Source organism: Podarcis gaigeae (assembly GCF_964106915.1).
Source record: "Podarcis gaigeae genome assembly, chromosome: 3".
NCBI lineage: Eukaryota > Metazoa > Chordata > Lepidosauria > Squamata > Lacertidae > Podarcis > Podarcis gaigeae.
The window spans coordinates 17,626,532-17,643,401 of record NC_139680.1 but is presented as its reverse complement, the minus strand read 5'-3'; the positions used below and the strand labels follow the sequence as shown (position 1 = coordinate 17,643,401).

The window sequence follows — 16,870 nt, the reverse complement described above, 5'->3', positions numbered from 1 at the left end:
GGTTTTTAGCTCCTGTACTGCAGGAGACATACTTAAGCATCTTTGCAAAGTTTTCACATTCTGCACTAACCATTTGGAGAAGGGATTTTTGCAGAAAATAACTTCTAATGACTACTTGACATCCGATGAATCCACCACAAGAAAAAATAGAATCCTAGTTGCTAGCGAAAAAGGAAATGCAGACTACAGTGATTCCAAGGACTAAAAAATTAAACGAAAGGGAAGGGGAAACAACAGCTCTTTAGGAACCCAGGATATGCAACAATTATCTGCAGATTCACAACTCTCAACAAAACATATATGCATACAAAACTTTTTACCAACCTTGATAACAAACATATCCTTACGTTACAGTGTATAAAGACCGTTAACTTGCTGCCGCTGCAGGTTGTCTAAGTATTTTATGGTTGTATTTGCTGGTTCATTTTGCATTTGATATTTCTGTTTTATGGTAACTGTATATTAATAAAAGAGCATTCCAGTGATGACAAGCAGATCGGTAAGTGGCGAACATGGAAAAACAGGTGGGGCAGGGAATGCAATTGTGCAGTGTCACAATTTTTTTTGCTCAGCAGGAAGGAAATCTCATTTATTTCCAGCAAGCCACTTCGGAATAAAACATACCAAAGCAAGCTGTTCTGTAAAGGGATTGAATGAAATAATGTAGGCACAAATAACGTGCTCAATCAAACATACTCCAGCCTTCTCCTCCATCCAGATTCTTCTGCTGCTATGGGAAAGCTCCCCACCCAAATGGAAGTGATAAGCCTCCCTCAGCTGCCTCTGAGTTTTGTGCTCTTAACTTTCTGCAGAAATGTCCAATAGATTTGATATACAGTAGTACCTCGGGTTACAAACGCTTCAGGTTACAAACTCCGCTAACCTGGAAGTAGTACCTCAGGTTGAGAACTTTGCCCCAGGATGAGAACAGAAATCGCGCAGCGACGGGAGGCCCCATGAGCAAAAGCGCACCTCAGGTTAAGAACAGTTTCGGGTTAAGAATGGACCTCCGGAACAAATTAAGTTCGTAACCCAAGGTACCACTGTGTACCACTGGCACATTTTGTTGCATAACTTTTCTTTTTAAAAAAAAACAAAACGTTTTCTTATTTGGTTTTACAACTTCATTCACAGAAATAATATTCTTGCAAATATTATAATTTTACACAATATTATTTCAAATCCTAGGACTCCCCTCCTCCCCTCCGTAGGTTCTTTAAGTAACTTTTTCAACTGCAGATTATAAATCCATCTAGTTTACAGTCCTCCATTATATCCAAAGTATATGTACCACTGCAAGAGTTATTTAAAGCATGCCAAACTATTCAAGTGGTTACAGTGGTCTTTCAAATACAATCTATACAGTGGTACCTTGGGTTACAGAAGCTTCAGGTGACAGACTCCACTAACCCAGAAATATTACCTCAGGTTAAGAACTTTGCTTTAGGATGAGAACAGAAATCGTGCAGTGGTGGCACAGCGGCAGCGGGAGGCCCATTAGCTAAAGTGGTACCTCAGTTTAAGAACAGTTTCAGGTTAAGAACGGACCTCCAGAACGAATTAAGTTATTAACTGGAGGTACCACTGTATTTGTCCCATTCTCTGTTGAAGTTTTGATACTCCTGATTTTTTTATTTCCCCGGTTAATCTTGCCATCTCTGCATACAGTCATACCTCATGTTACGTCCACTTCATTTTACGTTCTTTCAGGTTACATTCCGCGGCGACCCGGAAGTACCAGAAAGGGTTACTTCTGGGTTTCCCCACTCGCACATGCGCAGATGTGCAAAATGACATCACATGCATGCGCAGAAGCGGCGAACTGCAACCCACACATGCGCAGACACGCCACTGCGGGTTGCGTTCTTTTCATGTTGCAAACAGGCCTCCGGAACGGATCCCGTTCGCAATCAGAGGTACCACTGTAGTCCAATAATTTCACCTGCCAGTCCACCCTAGTAGGTATCTTATCATCTTTCCAGCTCTGGGCAGGCAACATCCTTACATTTTGTTGCATAACTTTTCTTTCTAGGAGAGCAAGACACTTACTTCCAAAAATAAAAAATGGAAGCCCAGCCTGGGGCTCGTGCACCTGCCAAGTTGGCAGGCCCCACACTAGGGCTTTGGCCTTTCCAGACCTATCTGGATATGATGGGAACCCAGCCACTGGCATAGCTGTCAACTTACAGATTTGAAAATAAGGGACCAGCAGCCAAAATAAGAGACCAGCAGCCACACCTGTTCCAGGCACTCCAGTCTTCCTGTCCTCCTGCAGTCTGGTCAAACTCATGCTGGTAGCTTCAAGAACACTGTCCAACCAACTTTGTAAACAGAGGTTCAACTGAATAGAATCTGAATCACATGCACCACAAGGCCTATGCAGCCTCAACTTAAGATGGCTCCCCGGCCTGGCTTTACACTGCAAAGTTTGCAGCAGCACGTGCAACAAAATGGTGTCCAGCATTCAAAAACCTCCTCAGCTTGCATTAACTAGCCACACACAAGGCATGCAAGCTCCACCCCCCAGTCGTTCTTAGCCTTCTTATAGGGTGAGCAACACAGCCAAGCAACACAGTTGGAGCCTCCCTCCTCCCTAGCCGGGAGGGAGGGAGGGAGAGGAGCTGCTTCCTTTGAAATTTAAGGGACATCATTTAAGGGACATTCATCAATACGGGACAGCAGCGGGGCATGGCGCTGGAATAAGGGACTGTCCCTTTAAATAAGGGACACTTGCCAGCTATGCACTGGACATCTGCGTACAAACGAGGAGGAGGAGTTTGGACTCGATATCCCGCCTTTCACTCCCCTTCAGGAGTCTCAAAGCGGCTAACATTCTTCTTCCCTTCCTCCCCCACAACAAACACTCTGTGAGGTAAGTGGGGCTGAGAGACTTCCGAGAAGTGTGACTAGCCCAAGGTCACCAGGAGCTGCATGTGGAGGAGCGGAGACGCGAACCCGGTTCACCAGATTACAAGTCCACCGCTCTTAACCACTACACCACACTGGCTCTTAAGTGCTCTACCTTGAGCTTTCGTTCTTCTATATCAGCCTACCCCAATCTGGTACCCTTCCTTGGTTTCAGACTACAGTGCCCATCAGTCCTAGCCAGCATGGCCAATGCTCAAGGATGATGAAAGCTGCAGCCCAATATATCTGATGGGAGGCAGTTTGAGTAATACTGTTCTATGTCCTTATCTATTCAGATCCTAAAGTTATTTCCCACCAATAGATCTGAAGTGTACAGAAGTGCTCTCGACAGGAGATTCATTTGATCCATGATGCCTAAATTCATTTCTTAATAGGCCCAGTTTTCCCAGTTACATCGGCAACAAAATACATTTCATTACAAATATAATTGGTGCCTCGTACCTCAGGTATCAATTAAATGACTGCCTTATTGTAAGAGGTAATTCTTATTGTTGTTCTTAACTTGTAATAGTATGTGTGGTGAGATCAAGTAGACACAGGTGTAATGAGTTACCTCACATTTAGCCAATATTGTCTACTTTAGTGTAGACAGTTTTTAAGAGTCAGACAGAGGCCATTATTTTCAAGAAAAGCTCGACAGATTGCAAGCAACCCATATTCTTAATTATGAGCTTTTATGAACGAGATGTTCTTGTTTTAAATTAATTTGGCTTGGATAAAAATGTTCCTCAAATGAAAAGATATTCTCTCGGTCCTATTACTCAGAGGAAATAGCCTTTCAGGTATAACATTTAATATAGAGCTTTTCGTTTCTTTTTCCAATAAATGTTTTGCTACGGCATCGCTATAAGACGCCTTCGCTGCCAATAACATGCTGCCGTGGAAAAAATTATGTTGCAAAATATTGGAAACTGAGATATAGATCCTTAACAGGAATTCTGCTTAAGAACTATTTGCTTAAGTTTAATTAAAACAGCACTTTGGGGACCAGCTGCCTCCACGATCGTTAATGAAACAGAAGTTAAGTACATTTTTATCAGAAAGGATAATCAAGCGCTGGAACAAATTACTGAGGAACGTCGCTCAGGAGAAAGGACATTGAGGAAATCGTGTATATTAAGGGTAAGTTTAGTATTATATTTTTAAATGACCCGCTATAACAAGCCATTGAGGACCGCAGCCAAAAATGTTGTGGCACTGCACTTAAAAGACTACAGCAAGGAGGCTGGGGTGTCATAAAGAAATGCAGAACGGCAAAGATGAATTTATTATAATTATTTAAATTAAATAGAATTTTTAAAACTTAAAAAGCGGGGGGGGGGGGGGGTTTGAACATTTGTTTGTTGTTATCCTGAGTGCCAACCCTCTGGAAGCCTGGAATAGGTTTGCTTCTCACCAATGCAATTGGGAAGACTATTACATACAGATTTTCTCTCCTATCTCTTCTCAGGGCTTAGCATCCTAAAGAAACACCTCCTGTCCCTTATCTAACCACACAACCCCCAGTTGTTTCCAGACATTTGTGGATGGTCTCTTAATCTCGTGATTCTATCGTTGCTCTTCCCTCCTGAGTCGAGCATGACAACATGCGCCATGCTTTCAGGAGTGCCACCGTTGCTTTCCCCACCCTACTTTTGATTTTTCATGATTTATTCTCCCCTCCGACGGGGTGAGCTTCCGTTGCTCAGCCCCTGCTCCTACCAACGCCAGCTCCCTCGGCCAGTAAAGCGAGATGAGCGCCGCAACCCCAGAGTCGGTCACGACTGGACCTAATGGTCAGGGACCCCTTTACTTTTACCATGGGTGGATGAAGACCTGTTGAAGGAGGAGGGGTTTGATCTCGAGGGGATCAGCTCTCCTTCTCCTTCCAGGCATCCTGCCATTGCGCCGCTTCCCAGCCCAGCTTGAACCATGGATGCTTTTCCTGAAGCCCACCACCACCACCCCTGCTGCCGCCATCTTGGGTCTGTGGCAAGTAGGGTGGGATGGGGTGAGGTGGAGGCCCAAAGTCTGCCCTAGCCAGGCAATCCACCCCGGGGCAACTGGAAGCATCCTGGAGGGATGGGTAGGCATGGTCTTTCCCCACATTCCTGGCTTACCAGAACCTCCAGAAGTCCTGGAGATGTTGGATATGCATCTGGGCTGCTGCTAAATCCAAGGTAGGGTTGCTATACAGTGGTAAAGGTAAAGGTAAAGGTACCCCTGCCTGTACGGGCCAGTCGTGTCCGACTCTAGGGTTGTGCGCCCATCTCACTTAAGAGGCCGGGGGCCAGCGCTGTCCGGAGACACTTCCGGGTCACGTGGCCAGCGTGACGAAGCTGCTCTGGCGAGCCGGCACCAGCGTAGCACACGGAAACACCGTTTACCTTCCCGCTATAAAGCGGTACCTATTTATCTACTTGCACTTGGGGGTGCTTTCAAACTGCTAGGTGGGCAGGAGGCTGGGACCGAAAGACGGGAGCTCACCCCGCCGCGGGGATTCGAACCGCCGACCATGCGATTAGCAAGTCCTAGGCACTGAGGTTTTACTCACAGCACCACCCGCGTCTCCGGCTATACAGTGGTACCTCGGGTTAAGTGCTTAATTCGTTCTGGAGGTCTGTTCTTAACCTGAAACTGTTCTTAACCTGAAGCACCACTTTAACTAATGCGGCCTCCTGCTGCTGCCGCACCGCAGGAGCACGATTTCTGTTCTTATCCTGAAGCAAAGTTCTTAACGCAAGGTACTATTTCTGGGTTAGCGGAGTCTGTAACCTGAAGCGTCTGTAACCTGAAGCGTCTATAACCCGATGTACCACTGTATTTTAAAACCCCCAAAGTTGTTGAGTGTTCTTTTTCTTTTTTAGGAAGACCCCCCAAAGTTTTTTGGGTTTTTTTTACAAAAATGCCAAAAAGAATTTGATGGACAATGCACCACCTTTCAAAAATCTCCCCCAGCCCCGGGACTTCAATACCAACTTTGAAATCTGGTAATGTCCAGAGAAATCCAGACAGGACAACAGATTCCCAGGCAGCTGGGGTTCCCACAGATTCCTCTGATAATGTGGAGAAAGCTCCATCTCCCAGAAAACGAACTCTCCTTCTGAGAAGGGAAACCCCTTTTCTAGGCTTCCCTCCCAAGTCCAGAAGTCTCCGAAAGGCCGTGAACCCGGAAAGAGGTTTAGAAAAATAGATCCAAGAGGTGGGAGGGAATGGAAACCTGCTACGGAGAGCTGGAAAAAAATGGGTTTCCAGGAAACAAAGACGAAGGAAGAAACAAAGGGGGGGATCGCTTCCAATATAGTGTTCCCACCTTTTCCTTTTGCCATGCCTAGAGCAGGCAAGAAACGTCCCACCAGTGGCAAAGCAGGAAATGGAATTGGGGCCAAGGAGGGTGTTAAGTTGTGGGTGAACATATCAGACGACACAGCGATTCTTCAAACAGCTCTTGTTTATTGACAGGCCAGAACAGAACTGAAGGGTTCAGTCAGCCTGCTTATATAGAGCTCCAGTACAACGTAACTGTAACAATTTTCTAAAACTATCCAGTCACTGAACGTCACTTTCGATCCCTTATTTGCATAACTATCTACAGTATCCCCCTGCTGGCCCAGGGTGAGAACTTCAGTACATAACAGGGGGTTGTCCTTCCCCTGAAGTATCCCCCAAAAGTTTTTTTTAACTTCCTGACAGTGGTGAGATGGGTGGCGAGAACCCACATCATGGACCCCAATTCTCTCTGAGGACTGAGTCTCTGCAAGGGAATAGGGAGGGTTGCCATATTTCAAAGAGTTGAGCTTCTGGGGGGGTGTTTCTGAGCTATTGGGGGGGCGGGAAGTGAAAGTCGCCAAAATCTACACTCCTGACATGGGTTGGTTACCATACATCTGGATTTTCCCAGTCATTTCTGCTACTTCCGCCCAGATACTGTTTCACACTGCAGTTTTCCAGTTATGTCCGGGATCAGATCAGATCTATGCGTGGGAAATTCTGGACATATGGCAACCATAGAATAGGAGTCTCCTAATGACTCTCAGTTTGTTGACTACAGCTCCCAGAATTCTTTGGAAGAAGCCATAACTGTTTAAAGCAGGGGTAGGATCCGGCCCAATCGCCTTCTCAACCTGGCCCACGGCGGTCCGGGAATCAGCGTGTTTTTACATGAGTAGAATGTGTCCTTTTATTTAAAACGCATCTCTGGGTTATTTGTGGGGCATAGGAATTTGTTCATTTTTATTTATTTTTTCAAAATATAGTCCGGCCCACCACAATGTCTGAGGGACGGTGGACCGGCCCCCTGCTGAAAAAGGTTGCTGACCCCTGGTTTAAAGGGATTATGATTCAGTTCTGATCATAGTGGAATTTAGTGGGGGAAAGGTCTGCAGTCTACAATTATGGTATGAATGGGTAGATCAGTTGTTAGGGCCATGTTTTTAATGTTCAAAGGACATTTGCTCAAGGGACATATCTCTGTGAACCGACCTGAGACCTCCAGGTATAGGGCAGTATATAAATCCAATTAATAATAATAATAATAATAATAATAATAATAATAATAATAATAATAATAATAAATTAGTTATAATAATGTTATATTACAGTGAAACTGTGCCAGTTCAGAAGCAGAAAACAATGGTACATTTTTCCCCTGTACTGCATTACTTTATGCTGCAGGCAGCAAAAAGCTTGGCTACATTTGCAGCATACATTTAAAGCAGTATCCTATCGCTTTAAGCAGTTGTGGCTTCCCTCAAAGAATTCTGGGAGCTGTAGTTTGTTAAGGGTGATGAGAGTTGTTGAAGACCCTCACAGGGCTACAGTTCCCATAGTCTCAAATGGTGCTAACCGGGACAAGTCTGAATGGTTCTGTTGCACAATAGTGCAGCCTCTGCAGCTAAGCCAAAACCCTCCCTTCATGTGTCCAGTGAGGTCTGGTTTAGTATTTGGAGCAGAGTACTAATAAGCAGCAGAACTGGAGTCTTCTTCAAGAAGCATCATTTGCCTGGAGTTGCATATTGAGCGCACAACACACCTCAGCTCACTGAATGATTCATAAGCATTCCTGGTTTATTACGACTCCTTGAGGCTTTATATTATATTAGCTGCAACAATAACAGTGACCGGCACCGTGATGCCCTTAGGAGTCCAAGAAGAAGCTCATGTTCTGCCATCGCAAGACATTTAATTGCAGGACTCTTGATAGGACCGCTGATCAGTCGTGTCATGGTAAAATAGCTATCTTGACATGGAGGGCTTTAGTTATTTCAATTAATTTATATAGTACCCCCCAGGTATATGGCCTTTTCCTGAATAACACAAGCAAAAACCACAGGTCTCTGCCCCAGTGAACTTACAATTTAAATTTAGACACACACAGAAATAAAATAAAATAAAATAAAATAAAATGGGAGGGAGAAGGAGCAGTTCCATACATAAATGGGTGGTGTGGGAGAGGGAGTTTAGGGATGAGAAAAGCAACTGCGGCAAAGCTTCACAGGGCAGGGCCCAATGCCAGAAAAAGATGCAAACGCTTGTCAAAAAAAGGTAAGAGTGCTGGCCAGACTGGGAAAAGGAACAAAGTAGGTTGAAAATGAGGGTCCTGAGGAAAAGATGGATGGTAAGCATCATGGGACTGAGGGGAAGGAGCAGCTAATAAAGTGAAGAGGGGCTGTTGTGTGACATTGGCCAGCTTTAGCCACCATGATCCAGAAAGCCAAGGATGCCATGAGTTTTGTGTGTGTGTGTGGATATAATTCTGTATTTCAGTCTTCCATCACCATCAAGGTGATGTGGAGGGGTGTGTGTGTGTGTGTGTGTCAATAATAAGAAAAAGAATTCATTGCAGCGGTCCCAAACTGCCCAACCTACAAGAAACAACTGGAAAACGGGGATAATAAGGTTGCCCGACCAGGAAGGCAAACTGCAAGGATAAAATGATTCTGAAACAAAGACCGTGGTACTGCGAACACTGCTTCATGTGTCTAAATCCACATGTCATTTATGTACAAGAGGTGGCACTAGTAACCGTGGGCCAAATAAGCATCCGTGAGACAATGCAGCATGATTTCTGTAGGTTTATATTAATGGACATCTCTGACATTTACTTCAGCAGCGATGAGATTACACAACACTTCAGAGCAGAGGAAAAGCCGAGCGCCCTGAAAAATTTGTGGCTGAGTTTATGTCTTGTGTATTAGAAAACTTCCTAACTCCTTTTTTAAAAAAAGCAAAAAGCAACGTGGCACTGAGCTGTCCAAATGTTCTGAAGTTTCCTCAACCGTTTGATGTCTCGTAAAGGTCCCCAACACAGCCCCCATAGATGTATCACGGCTGCACACAGCCCTGTCAAATAGTTGCCAGTGGTTTCAATGAATAGAGCTTAAAAACACACACACAATGTCATTCATAATCACATATTTTTAAGAGGTCAATGTGTACAATACATTTCTAGAACGGCATATTTTTTAAATCGAACAGTAAAAGACCCCGCAGTCTACATATATACCCCAGGCAGCCCTCCCCCCCAAAAAAAGTCATTTTCACAAACTATTGCCACATTTACTCAAACCAGTCAGGCAGGCCTTATTGTGAAAATGATTGAATTTATTAAAGTGATGTTTTGCTCTCCCTCTTTTTCTCTCACTAGTGATTTGCAGTATTTTAGGATCACTTCCTAGATCTGAGGGTATCCAATGAAATCTTATTCCATTAGGGTAACTAATAAATGATTTCTTGGTTAATGCCTTTTCTTCCTCAGTTGAACCGACACTGCGGAGTTCACTTCATCTTTGCAAGCGCAAAGGAGCCGTGCCCATATTAAGACCGTAAAGACGGTTATGTAACTCTAAAGTTAGCTACAGATGAAAAACGACTGTGCTACAAACCACAGCAATTTTGGTCACGATTCCTTTTATACCGATGCAGTCCAGCTTCTCGCCTTTTAGATTGCTTTCTGTCGTTAAGGCTTCGTAATAGTGCTGCTTTAACACGCCGGAGCTGTTTCCACTCATCGTTCCTTTGTATAAAGGACAGGCTTTTGGGGTGTCTCAAATCTCAAAAGACTACAGTGAAGAATTTGATGCTACCCCATCTGAAAATTGCATGCTGCTTTGGCTCAATATATCATCTAGAAAAGTACCTCATAATCCAAACACCTTATCTGAAAGGTTCGCTAAATGTTTCTCCCTCTGACTGGAAATGAGGTGGGGTGGGGGGACGACTATCAGAGAATACTACTAAAAATGGACAGGAGAGAGGGGTTAAATATTGCAACTCTTTCATTGCATCCTTATGCAAAGCAATGCTTGGCAAGTTTGCTGTGTGAAGACGGGTTAATTCAGATAATAGCATATGACCAACATACTGGAGCATCACAAAAGGGAAATTACTTTGTCGGGTGGGAGAGAGGGAATGCTGCAGAGTGAGTCAATCCCTGGTGCAGCAGCAGCAACACTGAAAGGCAGCCTGGTGTGTTCACACACCATTGCTCTGCAGTGGCTGCCAAAAGAACAGAGCAGTCCCTGCTGCTGCTTGTATTGCTGCTGCTGCGGTGGCTGAGGGAGACGACTTTGGTACTTCCAAACTAAAAAGGGCTGTCGCCGCTCCTTGCGGATGCTGCAAAGAAATCACTCTGTGCCATGCCTATGCAAGCCCTGTATTGGTTTCATCTCAAAGGGATGCAAGCTGCAGACATTTCCACACCTGAAAAAGTAAAAAAAGACACTTCCTAGCCACGCCCTCGGCATTCTAGTCTGGAACTTGTTTTTGGTTTGCTTTGACTATATGAAAGGGACGGACTGGAAGCAAGCCTATTCAAAGCACCAGCCTCCCATTGCTTCACGGTGAGGGGTGGGCTGTGTCTCTGTGGGGTGAACTGCATGCCATGTAACTGCTGCTCTCTCCCTTTCCCCCAAATCTGTTATCTGATGGGAACAACTCCAACAGAGGGATTGACAACTCGATAGCGATGCTCTTAAGAGAAGGCAAAGCAGCAGATAAAAGCAAGGTCAATGAGGTCGACTGGGAAGAAAGTATTCTAGTTGACTGGGTGTGCAGAAGCTTGATGTGATCTAATTTTAAAAGGCACATTTAATAGCAAGTATTGCTGCTTTGGTAGTTTCATATCCAAATACTTTGCAGCCACCAAAAATTCTCGTGCTCACCAGCCCCACAACCTGACTGCCTGCCCATCTTCCTGTTCCCATCACTTTATCTCCAGGAGGAGTCCTTCCTGCAGCTCCCCTATTGCAGTTATGTAAGGTTAGCATTGTGCGTTCCCTGCCAGTTTTTGTTCCTCAGACCTGCTCCTTAGGGTGGGATGTCCTGGGATAAAAAGACCATTAATTAAAAGGACTTCACAGGCTATATAGAAATTTAGCAGCATGCTTTTGTAGAATGAGAATGCCCACCACGTCACAAACAAACATGGAGGGAGAAACGCAATGGGTATAAGATTGGGGGGGGGGGGGGAATAGGATAGGACTGAGTTCTGTTAGATGAAGGAGATGATTCATGTTTGCTAGCAAAAGAAAAAAGGAATCAAGGAAGTTGGTGGGAGAAGGACCTCCCAGCCAAGGTGTTTCAGGTCGGCTTGCACAAAGATAGCCTTGACGTAGCAAAAAAGTGAAAAGCAGGGTATTTTATCTGTCCATACAAGAAAACTGCAAGGGGACCTAGCGTTCATCAAGGAAAAAGGGGGGTTGCAGGGTTTTTTGTTTTAATACAGTAGTATAAGCAAAGAGCAAACTTTAAGAACAGCTAGGTATGTGGATGCAGATGTGCTCAAGGTTGACGCAGGGTTAAAAAGAAACACTGTATGCAAGGAGAAATATAGGCTACAGAATCTGGCCAGTGTAAATAACCAAAGCCAAAATGAATACTTCAGAAAGGGATACAAAAGAATCATGGAACAGTGTGTATACATTTTTGTTTGTTTGTTTTTTGGATGGGGGAGAACCAGCCTAATTCGGGAGCGACAGCTAAGGGCTTGATTTTACTCAATCCACTGACTGAATTCGAATCCCTCTGCCAATGGGTCTTCCCACAAACATCACACCATATCCTACTGTCAGGAAGTGTGTGGGCTTTCCCGAAGCGACACCTTCTCCCCGCCCCACCTATCTTTAACCCTACAGATATGGGTCAAATAGATTCCTAGATGCAGCCTTTGGTTTCGGATGTTCCGGGCCAAACATCACAAGCGGCGACCTCAGGGCTGCCTCAGATTGTTCTTTACTTGAGCCAAACTCACTAAAAAGAAATGCCTTGCAGTGGAGACAATCCCTAAGGAAAACGTGCATCTTCAGCAGGGGTGCAGCCACACTGCACTATATATATCCATGTATTTTTATTTTTTTAAAGACTCTTTACTGCTTCTTTCCTCAACAAGCACTCCCATGTTAACAGCACTGCCTCAAGGAGCTAGGCACTGGAGTCAAGCAAGCCAGAAAACAGATCCCTTGAAGGAAATTCCAAGGGAAGCCACAAGATTCCAAGGAGAGAACGCCCGCAGTCTCCATCAGGTGTAACACTGCAGTGAGCTGGGCTGTGTGTGTGTGCTTCAGATCTGCCTCAACCTGCTTCTCCCTGTTGTTTTGATTCCCTCCTCTCAAAACCAGCCTCACTTCCCCTCCCAAAGCCCCTTCCCCCTCCTGTCTCCCATATGGCGCTTCATGAAGATCTCCCTTCCCACCCCCACCCCCTCCACCCTCTGTCTCCAACACCCACCAAGCAGTTGCAGCAGTGGCGAAGGGCTCCCCGTCTCTCACACCTCTGTTCACGCACAAACAAGCGCACGGTCTCTCGCACACATTGAATATATAGATCTACAATGCCAGCCTCGGTTCCTTAAAATATGCTGCACGTGCAGCAGTCGCGTGCCGCTAGGAAGAGGCGATCGATCACTTCAAAGCAAGAATGCCAAGGAAGCAACCTCACTAAACAGTGTGTGTGTGTGTGTGTGTTTAAACAAATAATCACAACGAGTTGGATGACCTTGCGGAGAATGATCTTTTCATGCAAACTCTTTCTACTGGAAAACAACACAGCATTGGCATTTTCTTTGGATGCTTCTCAGGGGGAAAAGTGCCTGGGAATGTCAGAGGCTTTCATCTGACATCAGTTCCTTTTTTTAAAAAAAAGATATGCAAATTATTAACCTACACTATTTTGATGTCTTTCTTGGGGGGGGGGGGGTTGTTGGTTGGTGTTTCGAAATGCCAGATCATTTGGGTGGTACATCTTAAAACAAGCTCAGGGCGATTTGTTGTGGGTACCTGCCCCCCCCTCAATTTCACACACACACACACACACACACAAACAAACAAGAAAACTCCAAGCCACCCAAAAACATAGCACACAAAAGGGGGGGGGGAACTTTACAAAGATTATTTCTAAGCACTCCACGAAAAAGGAGTGGGGGCGGCGGAGAGATAACCGAAACACACTGCTTTAAGCTTCTAAGTACCAACATATGGCACACAAGCCCAGTATCTAGATACGTGTCTCAATCTCTCCCTTCTCATCCAAATGCCTGTGACCAATGGGGGGGGGGGGGGCGGAAGCCAGAGATAAGGAAGGCGAGGAAGGGACCGACAGCTTTGACATCCATTCGACAGTCTCCTTTCACACCCCGGAGTTGCATCGATGCGAGTCTAAAGAACTTTGCCAGATCTGCATCTTCTTCCTAGAGATCGGTGTCTACGTGGGGGTCTAAGCTCCTATATATAGGGATTTACAAGCCACTGGCAATTACCTCCTGCCTGTTTTCTATTTCTTCCTCTCTCCCTCCCGCGCACTCTTAGCAAGAACAAAACCAAACACAAAAAAAGCAAACCTCAAAACTCCGTTTTGGGTCACCGTTTCCAAGCAGCTTGCCGCCCAAGCCAACAATGTGATGCGCAAAGGAAAAGCCTAAATATTTGAGTACCTGGACCACTTACAGTTTGCGATGTCCTCTGAAGATCGAGACGGAACGGTGCAGGGTTTTTAAAAAATAATTTAAAAATGCTAATAATTAAAGTCTGCTTAAGGGTCTCAAGGAAGGAAGGATCCGTGCTTTTGCCTCTCCGGTTTAAAATCCCGTTTCGGATCGCTTCCGCGAAGCCGGTAGGTTAGCAGCTGCAACACGTTCCTGCGCTTTTTGCTCTGCACTGCAGATCAGCAAATCCCGGAGAAATTCAAGGTTCCCTTGGCTGGAGAGAGCCGCCGTGCGCACGCGCTCGCCGGCAAAGCCACTTACGGCCTGCCCAGGAGGTGGGGTTGCGGGCTTCACGCCCACCCCCCACGTGAGCAGGGGCTGGTTTCAGCCCCCCCCCCCAGCAGGGGAATCCCGGCCGTATCTGCCCTATTTAGGGGGCTCGCCCTCTTTTCGCCGGCTAGCCCCCACGTTTGTTTCTGGCATATCAGCTGTTCCTGTTTGTGGGAGATCTTATCTGCCTTGCCCGGAGCGTTCCTGCCTTGCTTCTTTGTTGCCTTTGTTCTTGAGCTGCAGGGCACCTCGTGGAATATGCTGTAGCTTCACAGAAAAAGCTCCCTTTCTTTTACAGAGAATTTCCAGCATTCGCTGCTGGTGTTGCTTGATTTCTAAACTGCTTGATGTCCAGGAGTTGTTATCTCTAGTTTTGGAGCTGAAACCCATTTGGGGCTTTTCTCCTTCTGGGGGTTTCCCATTCCAGCTGCTGCAGTTTAACACCGGAGCTGTAATTGAGCTAAAATCACTGTGTGTGTCTGTTTGTGTGCTTTCCTTCCAGCATCTCTTTCACGTCTACAGTTTTACAGGGAGCTCTGTGTGTTTCGGTGCAAGTTCCCTGCCCTCAGGAGCTTCTCGTGCCTGCTGCTGCATGCCCCCTTCAGAGGAATTTATTCAGCTTTGTGGAGCTTTTTCTGCTGTGATCCGTTGCTTGCCCTCGGCTGTTGACTGCCTGTTCTGCAAAGAGCTCAAGGAAGAACGTTTGGCTCCTCTTGGTTATTTCCACGGAGGATGCAGCGCACCCATCCACTCAGGTTTTGCTGTTGGGGCTTCAGGTTTTAGCTAGGGGTTTGTGCAGGGGAGCGTGGTGCAATTAGGCGGAAGGGCAGCTGCGGGAGGATGGCGGGCTGCGGGTTGTGTTTCATTTTCTTGCCGGGCTGAGGGGCAGAATTTCTTGTTAAATAATCATTTCAGCAGCATTCTTGAGGGGGTGAGTGGCTTCCACAGAGCACCGATACCTCTACAGGCTGTTTTATTTTCGCACGGAAGTTTAGACTTGGAAAGCCTCGGAAGCAGCTGCGCCGTTGCCGGGCAACCAGCGCGCCCCGGCCGCCATTTCATCCGCCCACGTGCCCTTCCGGGCGGCCGCCATTTTACTATAGGCATTCCACGTGGGAAGTAACTTTACAAGCCCTCCCTTTTAAGCTTAACCGGCGAGAAAACCAGGGGAATAATGAACGTTCATAAGGGGTACGTGGGGAATGCCTGCAGGTTTTGCTCTTGAGGCTGTGGAATTTTTCAGTGTTAAAGGGCTAGCGTTAAGTGTTTTCGCACGTGCTCATTGTCGCTAGGCAACGGGAACGCATTACGGCCGCCATTTTGATTGCCCACTTGGCGGTCTCTGGCTAGGCTGATCTTAGAATTGCTATCCTATAATTAATTTGACTGCTTTTGTTTATACTTACACTCTTGAGAATTTCATTAGTCAATTCATAGTTATAAGGAAAAAGAGATCCGGGTTTTATATCATTTGATTTATTAAAGGGCTTCTTCGCCTGCAAAATAATCTTTGCATACAGGTTTATAGGGAATCTAAAGTAAATAGCTCATGCCTCTTCTACGTTCATCTCTTTCTGGTATTTCATCTGTTAGTTTATAAGTATATATTTAATCTGGCAATTTAATTCATTGGGTTGATTTTTATAATAGTGCTTAAGGGCTCTTGGGAGCTTTGCTTTGCTTATAGGTTTGTTGCATAAGTCAATTTATCATTTTTCACTGCTGTATTGCTGGGTTACAATTTATAATTCTACCTCTAGCTTGCTGCATAGCTGCTTACATTATCAAAGGTTCTCTTCTGTTTAGTATAGACTCAGTATTCCTCTAAATACATTGCTTTGAGGTGTGGGCTGGTATTTTGGACTGCTATCCAGTGCAGATAATACTGAGCTACGGTGATATTGTTTGCAGCTAAATAGAATTTGTTGGAGATTAGTTAGGCATCTTTGGGTCCTTTAAATTTACCAGTGCAGACAATACTGAACTACCGTGATATTGCTCGCAGCTCACGCATATAATCCAAGCTAGTTGGCGTTGATTTTACAGAACCAGGCTAATTAAGGGTATCAAACTATGTCTACTCAAGAGAACCAGCAATATGCCGCTATATCTGGGATGGCACAAGGGAAACATGAGGGGTCCCAGGCCTTCGTAGTGCCTAGTAACCCACAGGCTTTGGCACAGTTGTTCAATGCTTTTTAGACATTTTATAGGCAATATAGGCCCACAGACCAGGTGGCAGCGGTACCTCTGGCGCTCACCCAAGAATGCATCCCGGATACGCCACCTAATATTGTGGACCGCCCCGGCACCTCCGTGGCAGTGCTGAGAGCAGCCAATGATTCAACAGTGGGTCCGTGTCCGAGATGGGTCAGGGTAGCCTCCTGTGCCCTGCAACCCACAGGCCTAGTCAGTGTTTCCTCTGCTTTTGAAACCTTTTACCAACAATTCAGGCCCATGGTCACTGCGGCCTCTTCCCAAATAGTGAGTACTTCCGTCCAGCAATGAGGAGCTCCCTTGCACTTTGGCCTCCTTATTTAGGGTTCCACATTCGGGTAGCAATCCATTTATGCATCCTCACACATAATTACAGTCTACGTGTCCCTGGGTTTCCAATGACAGATCCTCGGGAGGTAGGGCTCATGCTTACAATTATAACCTTTCTGCCTCTCAGTATACCCCAGACTTTCCCAGTATGCTACAGCATTCACAACC

The 16,870-nt window shown here is 45.7% G+C and overlaps 2 protein-coding genes and 1 long non-coding RNA gene across 6 annotated transcripts in view; 1 reads left to right on the top strand and 2 right to left on the bottom strand.

Moving 5' to 3' along the window:
* VSNL1 (visinin like 1) overlaps window positions 1-14,133 on the bottom strand; it is a 107,482-nt gene extending 93,349 nt beyond the window's left edge. The window contains exon 1 of the mRNA XM_083730890.1: window positions 13,848-14,133. The gene's annotated coding sequence lies outside the window, so the exon portion shown is untranslated. The remainder of the gene's footprint in view (window positions 1-13,847) is intronic.
* The window catches only part of KCNS3 (potassium voltage-gated channel modifier subfamily S member 3), a 466,063-nt gene that overhangs the window by 263,372 nt on the left and 185,821 nt on the right, over window positions 1-16,870 (bottom strand). The window lies entirely within an intron of this gene.
* LOC310840754 overlaps window positions 1-16,870 on the top strand; it is a 190,788-nt gene that overhangs the window by 56,210 nt on the left and 117,708 nt on the right. The window lies entirely within an intron of this gene.